Source organism: Bison bison, unplaced genomic scaffold (genome assembly GCF_000754665.1).
Source record: "Bison bison bison isolate TAMUID 2011002044 unplaced genomic scaffold, Bison_UMD1.0 scf7180017864484, whole genome shotgun sequence".
Lineage (NCBI taxonomy): Eukaryota > Metazoa > Chordata > Mammalia > Artiodactyla > Bovidae > Bison > Bison bison.
In genome coordinates, this window is record NW_011495044.1 from 605,452 (window position 1) to 615,553 (window position 10,102).

The window sequence follows — 10,102 nt, forward strand, 5'->3', positions numbered from 1 at the left end:
TGGGCTGCAAAAGCAGAATCAAATGTCACCACACAGTTCCTTGTTCAGCAGTTAATTAATGAACTCGCCTAACATTTACTGAGGGGCTTTCCTGATGGCTCAAGCGGTAAAGAATCTGCCTGCAATTCAGGAGACATAGGGGAGGCGGGTTTGATCCTGGGGTTGGGAAGATCACATGGAGATGCAACGGCAACCCACTCCAGTATTCTTGCCTGGGAAGTTCCATGGACAGAGGAGGCTGGAGGGCTACGTCCATGGGGTTGCAAAGAGTCAGACATGACTGAGCGACTGAGCACAGATGCACATTTACTGAACATACTCTGTGTGTGTGCCAGGCAGAGTGCAGTGCTGATAAGGGAGAGTTTACAAGTTTATTAATGATCTCAATTATCATAATATAATGTCCCATAATACACATATGTGTATTCTCCTGTGCATAAATGTGCACTCGGGTATCTGCAGTGTCACATCCTAGGAAACAGAAATTACTTGAAACCAGAATCTTTACAAACATTTTTATGTTGCCTATAGGCATCTCTTTTTTTCTGCTAATAGTCCAAAAGTATTTTTTTGCTTAGCCAAATAAGAAATTACTCCTTCTCCATGTAGATGCTCCAAAATACATTGTAGACAGTGAATAAATGTGCTGAAATGGATTATTGCATCTCCAATCTGGCAAGACAACCACACATCATTACAGAAGGTTAATAGTGTCATAAATTACACCCTCTCCCTCAGCACCTTCAAGACAGGACTAAGTGCAGGAGGGACCACCAACTTGGGGGGGATCCTGCTGAGCCTCGTCTGGTCAAGGCCCCTCCTAGAAAGCTCCTACCCCATGCTCAGGCCCCCCACCCCACACTGCCGAGATGCCCCCATCCGCCAGCCACCCGGAAGGATGGGACAACTGGAATGTTGAAATAGCTCCTACCCAGGTCTGTCTCAGCCTCTGAACTTCCGGCACCAGCTTGTGCTGGCTTTGGCTTCCTGTGTGAGTATTCGGAAAGGTATAAATCTCTGCTGAAGGTGGGGGCTGACCCCCGGGAGCAGATGGCAGGGGAAAGTGTGCAGAAGGCACAGGTGGCTCTAGAAAGTATAGACATAAGGTGGCAATTGTGTTCAAAAAGGGGCGGGCCAGGGGACACTGCTTTTATTCAGATTAAGTATTTCCAGGATGGCCTGGGTGAGAATGAGGAAGTATATGGAGTGGCCAAAGCCCTCCACAAGGCTCCCTTTGGTGCCACCTTGGAGAGAAAAATTTCCAGAATCCTGGGTTCTGGTCCTAGACAGACATGCTGGCAGAGCAGGGGTTAATGCCTCCTGGTCTGCTGTCCTATGAGGCCAGAATGATCCACTCCAGACTGAGGCAGGCAGCTTGGGGGGAAACTGCCTATCACCCAATGAATCAGCCATCACGTTGAATCCAGCACCTTCAAAGCCTGAGATCAAGGCCAAGGCTGGGGCTGCAGAGAGTAGTGAGGAGGGAGGGGGAAGCAGGTTGCTAAGAGAGAAGCCTAGTTCACTCTGCCTGAGTAACAGGAAGGGTGATACTGATGACTGGGGTGGGTTGATGTGCTTGGCACTCCCTGGAATGAGAAGCTAAGGGGAGGGCTTGGCCTGTCCTTCTGCATACCCATGGGGATGAGGGGTCACTGCTTCGCAAGGCCAAGCCCCCAGGTCTCAGGCTGCACTTCCAGGGTGCACAGACAGTCCCCTCTTCTGCTCTCCCCACCTCTGCCCTCCTCCACCCCTGACCTCCCCCGCCCTTCCCAGTGAGGTCAGGTTGGTGCTGAGTCACTTACAGGGCTCTGCCCTGCTCAGTGCACCCAACTCCAATCTCTGTCAGAGCCGGTGGCCCCTTCCCAGCCAAATGGAAATCAACTCCTCTGGAAGCTAGGCGCCCTCTCTCAGGTACAAAGGGCTAGCCTGTCCCACTTGCCTGAAGCGGGAGCCAGTTCTGTGGTACCACTATGCTCTGATGCTCCCCTGAGATCCAGGCTGAGGACAGTCTCCAGATGAGAACACTTCCAAATTCATGTTTAACTTTCTTCCTCTTGTCCTGTCTCATTTCCCTCACTCATCAACTCCCAAGAGCACTCCTTAAATAAATATAATAAACAAATAAATAATCTCTTAATTAAGATTGATTCATTAATCTTAACTAAATTAATATCGATGAATTTAAATTAACATGTAAAATAAATCTCTTAAATAAGAATCTTAAGTAAGAACCTCTAGAGCTTCCCTGGTGGTCCAGTGGCTAAGAATCCATCTTGCAAAGCAAGGAACACCTCTTCAGTCCCTGGTCCAGTAAGATTCCAAATGCCTCGGGGCCACAACTATTGAGCCTATTCTCTGAAGCCTGCAAGCTGAGCCAATTACTGAGCCCACGCGCAGCAACAACTGATGCCCACGCACCCTAGAGCCCGTTCTCCACGACAAGAGAAGCCACTGCAATGATAAGCCTGCACACTGCAACTAGGGAGCAGCCCCCACTCTCTGCGAATACAGAAAGCCCACCCATAGCAGCAAAGGCCCAGCACAGCAACAAATAGTAATAAAAATATAAATATTAAAAAAAATCTCCATTGCAGACTCTGTTCTAGGGACCCCACCCTATGAGAGCCTCTTGTTATTCATAATTAGCATCAGTCACAATTTATTGCCTCAAAAATTCAGCTTTACCCAGTACCTGAGTGAGTGAGTGAGTGAAAGTCACTCAGTTGGGTCCGACTCTTTGCGACCCCATGGACTGTATAGTCCATGGAATTCTCTAGGCCAGAATACTGGACTGGGTAGCCTTTCCCTTCTCCAGGGAATCTTCCCAACCCAGGGGTCCAGCCCAGGTCTCCCACATTGCAAGCAGATTCTTTAACAGCTGAACCACGAGGGAAGCTCAAGAATACTGGAAGGGGTAGTCTATTCCTTCTCCAGCGGATCTTCCCCACCCAGAAATCAAACTGGGGTCTCCTGCATTGCAGGTGGATTCTTTACCAACTGAGCTATCAGGGAAGCCCACACAGTACCTAGTACCTTGTAATGCATCCCTTTCTTTTAAACTGAGTATTAGATTCTGTAGTTTGCACAAAGCGCTTTGACCAATACAGTGATTCACACCAAAAATAGTTGCAGTGATAAACGCTCAAGGGACTGAGAGTCTGGCATCCTTAGGGGTGAGATTGGTCATCCTCTCTGGTTGAGTTTGAATGCAATGAAGATCCTGTTAGTAGTAAAGGATGATATGGTGAGGACTATTCATTTCTTGATTTCATTTTTTAAAATAATATAATGAGAACCCATGAGTTTGGTACTCATCCCAAGAGCTAAACTATTATCAGTAACTTAGGTCTACCATGCACTCCTCTTCCATCCAATACTCATGCCTCCCCTAGGAGGTCACAATTATCTGAGGGTTTTATCACATATGTTGATGCCTAAATAAGCTATTGGTTTTTTTATTTGCTTTTGATCTTAGTGAAAAGAGTAGTCTTTTGACACTTGCTTTTCCACTCAAAATTATAATTATGAAGATTAGCCATGTTGTGGCACAAAAAGGAATATCATTTTCCTTTTTACTGCTGTGTGGTATTCCATGTGTGACTACACCGCAAACTATCCATTCTGCGGTCGATGGGTGTATGAATTGTTCTTTTCCTTCTCTCTTACAGTCAGTGTTACTGGCAACTAGTTTGTTCTCTGTATCTGCGAGTCTGCTTCTTTTCTGTTATGTTCACTAGTTCGTTGTATTTTTTTAGATCCCACCTGTAAGTGCTATCATACAATATTTGCCCTTCTCTGTCTGACTTATTTCACTTGCATAATGCCTTCCAAGTCCATCTATGTTGCTGCAAAAGGCAAAATTTCATACTTTTTTATGGCTGAGATGTGGTATACACCACATCTATAAAGTTGTATTTTCTGTACCCATTCATGTGTTGATACTTACGTTGCTTCCACATCTTTGCAATTATAAATAATGCTGCTATGAACATTGGGATGTATGTATCTTTTTTAATTAGTGTTGTTTTTTGGGGGGGATATATACCAAGGAGAGGAATTCCTGGTTCATGTGGAAGTTCCACTTTTAGTTGTTTGAGAAATCTTCATACTGTGTTCCACAGTGACTGTACCAATTTACATTCTCATCAACAGTGTACAAGGATTCTCTCTTCTCCATATCTTTGCCAACATTTTTTATTTATGTTCTTTTTTGATGATAGACATTCTGACAGATTTGAGATGCACCAACAATGTAAGGTTATCCTGGCTTTTCCTCATCCTTGACTTTAAGATGTATGGTTTGGGGACTTCCCTGGCAGTCCAGTGGTTAAGACTCTGCATTCCCAATGCAGGGGGCATTGGGTTCAACCCCTGACTGGGGAATGAAAATCCTGCATGCTGCAGAGCAAAAGAAAACCCTAGTTGAGTCAATAAAACTTAATTTTTCATAAAAGTATGTATGATTTTGAAAAGACTGAAAATTAAGTTTATCATTTTTAAATTTGAGGGGTATATGTGTATAGAAAGTAAAAGATATCTGATTGCTTGTATATTTGATCTTTTAAAAAATTTATTAGAGAGTAGTTGATTTACAATGTTATATTAGTTTTTATCTTAATAAAATAAAAATAATACCTCTAAATTCTGTCTTATATTAGAGTTAAAATACATTCAATTAAAATTTTGAACTAAAATATCTTCTATTATTTCTTTTGAGGGGAGAAAAGGACTGATAATACCAAAAATTGAAAAACATATGAAGTTTTTGTGACAGTGTGTATTGGCTGTGGTGTCCTGGTAACTATTTAACAACTGGCTCACTAGGAAAGAAAGTGTGATTTGTAGAAGTTGCCAATTTCTGTGGGATAAATACTTTTACCATGGCTGACTCTCACAATTTGTTGGTAGGAGTGTAAATTGCTACAACCACTTTATAAAACCATTTGATGATATCTGTAAAAGTTGGATGTATACAAATGCTGGGGAACAGCAATCCAAACCCTAGGTATGTGTACCAAAATATTTATATTTTCTGGTCATCAAAAACTGAAAAACTAGAATGAATAAATAGTTGTGTATTCATGCAATGGAATACTATACAGCAATAGAAACGAATAAGCTGCTTTTACACGTAACAACATGAATGAATCTCACACACACAAAAGCATATATACTGTATAATTCTAACTATAAAAAGTTCAAAACCAAGCAAATCTACTGTGGGGGATCAGCAGTCAGGGTAATGGTTGCTTTGGGAAGGACAGAGAAGGTAGTGATCAGGAGTATCTTTCCTGGATGGTTAGTGTATGGACTGAATGTTTGTGTTCTCCCAAATTTATGTTCAGTTCAGTTCAGTGTTTATGTGTTAAAATTTCTGTGTTGAAACCCTAACCCCTAATATGATAATATTGTTACCGAGTCTAAGCTCATACTGCTCACCACATGACAAGTATCCCAAAGAACCATCTTACCCGAGTTAGAATTCAGGCTTCTTTTATACTGAAAGGGTAGGGGATGTGGCTGGTTGTTGCAAACTTCTTGGTGCTGACCAGACCCCAGAGGGAATGTGATATCCTTTGGTCTTGTCCACTCTAGGTCTCGTCACCATATTCCTATAAATCTCCAAAAGAGAAAAATTATCTCTATATGAATGTAAATTGTGATATCTTCAATAGTCCAGCCTGGGAGTCAGAGCCCTGGAAAGGAGCTATGGTGTGTGTTTCAGGCTGTAGGCGGCATTCCTTTCCAGGGTGCAGAGCCAGCAGAAGTAAGCACAGGAAACAGAGCACACAGGTTCGAGCTACAGCAAGAGCTCCAATATGGAGTCAGGTTTGTTCTCTGTTACATTGTGAGCTGGGGCTTGGTGGAGGTACGTGCGTGGGTTTAGATGAGATCATGAGGTGAGGTCCCCATAATGGGATTAGTGTTTTATGAGAAGAAACCAAAAACTTTCTCTCTCCATCGTTCTCTCCCTCTCTCTCTCCCTTCGTCCCTCCCCACCATGTGTATGCACAGCAAAAAGGTAACTTTCTGCAAGCCAGGAAGCCAGGAAGAAGGCTCTCACCAAAACTGAATCTGCCAGCACCTTGATCTTGGATGTCCCAGCCTCCAGAGATGTTAGAAATAAATGCCTGAAGTTTGAACCTCTCTGTGTATGGTATTTTGTTATGACCTGAAGAGACTAAAACAGTTATATTTGCACAGATGTGTTCAAGTTATAATGGTGCATTAATGAGCAATTTCAATTAAATTTTATTAAACTAATCGATTATTTGCACACACAAAACCAAAAACATCTTAACATCATTATCAGAATAACTCAGCTTTTTCAATGTCTCTTAATTCATCTTACTGTGTTCATAAATGAAACAAATTTTACCTTGGCCAGTTAAACACATAAAGACAGTTTTGCCAAGAGCAATTTAGGCTCATAGTAGAACAATTCATTTACAAACTTAAGAGAATCCATTCAAGCAAACAAAATATTTTCTAAATCCCCAGATACTAATTTTTAACCAAAGAGCTCTAAATCCAATTGGATCAAAGACAGTTTCTGGCTGGAAACAGAGTGTGGTACCCTCTCAGAAGGAGAAAAAGTTAAACACATATTTAAAGACAAAAATATTCACCATTAAGATGAAATCTCTAACTCATCTCCTCTTACATGCCCTTCCCCCCAAACCCTTCTATTTTCTCATCCTGAAAAAAAATGTACTTTTGTTTACTGTGGGCATACTATCTCTTGGTCCTTCTCTTCTTTTGCTTTGTTTTGTTTTGTTTTTTTTAAATAATGGCAAAGCACTTTTTATTTCTTGTTCCGGGTGAATCAGGGGAATCAGCGGAATTAGATTATTTCTCAGTTTAACTAACATCTAGAATCACCCAGGCAGTCATCCAGGTCTGCTTGGAAAGTTACTGGCTGTGCCTTATTTAAATCACCTTAGTCCATGTCAAGCGAGGGGAGAAGTTCCTATCTCCACAGCCTGGGGTTTTCTCACATTTTAAATAAAATCTTTGGGTTATTGCCATCAACTACTCGCACAGCTTTCTTCTCTAATCATTTCCTGATTTCTGCATGGTGAAGTTAGGCAAAGCTGCATAGCTCCCAACACGCACACACACACACACAGAGTTTCTTATGGGCTTGCTTCCCAAACACTCTGAAGAGGGAACCCCTTGGTTAAAACAAAAACAAAAACCAACTTGCCTCATCGTCTGATATTGTGTAAATTCACAAAGTGTCCACTAGAGAGCACTGTAACCCCACCTCTGATGCCAAATTCCCCAAGGGAAACTTCCTCCTCCTGTTCAACCCACTCACATGCTTTCATCTGCTTATTCCTTATACTGAGCACCTAAGAAGCATTAGGTGATATGAATAAGGATATAAGTAGCACACCTGTCTATCTATGCCCCTTGTCTCGCACCCTTGGCCCTAGCACAAGATAAATCTCACAATGCAGGCATTCTTTCCCTCAAGATGTGTGCAACTGACAGCAGATGTATTATTAGTGAATTATTGATTTGACTGTGCTGTATCCCTATCAATGCTTCAGGGAAAGTTGAAAGGTTGAGTCCCGTCGTGGGTCATCATCCAAACAAAGAATTTGTCAACCATGGCAGTCCTAGCTCAGGACAAGGACAAGTCTAGATTCTTTCTAGGCTTAGTTCTGCTTGTCACCAAGGTCCCTTCCTCCCTCCTACCCCACCCTTCACCCCAGGACCAGCTCTTATTGTTTTCTCTCACCAAGAAAATCACAACCATTCTCTCATTAGCCCACTCAAGAAACCAGATGACTAATGGTTAATGCAATTGCTTTATCTTAGAAAAAGAAAAATGAGCAACTCTTTGTAATGAAAATGCTTCTGTGAATGCATCTTATGAACATATACAATGTTGCTTCTTTTTGCACATTTAAAAATAAAACCTGATATATCTAAATATAAACATTCAAGATGGTGGCAGTGAAGGAAGGGTGCATCTTTTTAAACCAGACTGCCTTGATCCCATCTTGGATTTGCAAGTTACTGAACCTCTGGGCATCAGTTTCCTTAGCTGTTAAAAGGGGAAAGTAAGAATTCTATCCCAGAGAATTGTCATGAAAAATTTGTTGTTGTTGTTTTTAGTTGCTAAGTTGTGTCTGACTGTTTGTGACCCTATGGACTATAGCCCTCCAGGCACCTCTGTCCATGGGATTTCACAGGCAACAGTACTGGAGTGGGTTGCCATTTCCTTCTCCAGGCAATCTTCCTGACCCAAGGATCGAACCTTGGTCTCCTGAATTGCAGGCAGATACTTTACTGCTGAGCCACCAGGGAAGTCCTCCTGGTGAACAGAAGACTTAATCTATTTACATGGTGTTCTGCAAAAAGTGAGTGGTCAGGTGACCCAGACTTAGCCTATCAGAGCCATTTCTTTGGGATTTATAGGTATTTGTCTCTTTTCCTCAGAAATAACTACACCTGCATGACATGAAGAGACCGTATGAGACCTGGGACCTGGGACCCTTTGCTGCAATACTTGCATCTAGACAAACATTCCTGGAGCAACAAAAATACAAAGAAACTATAAGGCATGAGAAATAAGTGTGCACATGCAGTTAGGGCAAATTATGGACAAGATGTAAAAAGGCCAGAAACCCAACTGCCACTTAAAGAGCTGGGAACAAAAGCGGGGGTCAGGAACAAAAGCAGGGTATTCCACATGCCACCTGCACTCAACACCAACTCGGGGTGGGCAAACCACCCAAGCCACCCCTCTGGCCCAACCCCTGGACAGAGCCCTAAGTTCACCCCATATACGGAACCACCTTGCCCTCCCCGCTCAGGGAGCCAGCAAGCGAAACTTATTTGTTTTCATGTCCCCTTGCTGCAGTAGAAGCCCCAGTAAAGTCCTTGTGTGAATTTCTTGTCTGGCCTCTTATTTTTTATTGAGTAAGGAAGGCCAGTACTTTGGCTTACTGATGTGAAGGGCCGACTCATTGAATAAGATCCTGAAGAGGGCAGGAGACTGAGGGCAGGAGGAGGGGACATCGGAGGATGAGATGGTTGGATGGCGTCGCCAACTCAGTGGATGTGAGTTGGATGTGAGCACACTGCGGAGATAGTGAAGGATACGTGTGCAGAAGCCTGGTGTGCTGCAATCCATGGGGTTGAAGAGTCAGACACGACTTAGGGACTGACTCACAAGGAAGGCCAAGAATCCTGGTTGGTAACTATAAGACAGGAGCGCTTTTGGCCACGTGGTTTCCTGATGGAAGAAGGCTGTCTGAAGTAGAAACTGTAACAAGAAAGGGAGAGAACGTTTGAGTCACTGAAATTTAAACCTACCCTTGTTCTCTCCAGGCCTGAGTCAGAAAAACGATACCTATTCTGTGCCAGGCCCAATTCCAAACACTTGACAAGAGTCAGCTCAGCAATCCCAGCACTCCAGAAGGGTACTGCCTGCGTACTCCACGTTAGACATAAGAAGATTCACCCAGAGTCGCAGAAGGCAGGAGCTAGGATTTCAGCCTGGCAGTCGGGTTTCAGAGTCGGCCCCGCATTTAGGTCCTTGTGTGGGACGGGCCTGTGACGTGGCCTGTGGAGCAACATCCTGGCTCTGCACGCTACGCGCTAATAGCACAGCTTCCCCTCAGATGAGATGACCGAACGCATCTCCACACACAGCCGAATGTCCCTGGAGGGGAGGGACAAACTGCCCTAGTCAAGAACCACTGCTGTCGCTCCGGCCGCCCAAGAACACATTTTAAATTGCTCTGAGTCACCAGATCCTGTGTTAGCCACAAACTCAGAGTCACCCAATCTGTGTGCCAAGTACGAACAGCCCAACGTCCCTCAAACCTGGGCCACCCGCAATGCGTTGCCACCGAGACCCTGTGCCGTCTAAGACCTCACATCACCTACCAGTCTGTGTCTCCAAAGACTTGCTGTCACCACGGCCCTGTCACTGAGGTCTGTGTAGCCCATTTCCTAGTGGTGTCCGTGCCCCTCTGTCAACCCACCAGGGTTTCAGGGAGTCGGGGCCACAGGGCTCTTCACAAAGACAAGGCACGAAATACACGTGGAGTCGGGGAGACCAAAGCACAGAGGCACCACACAA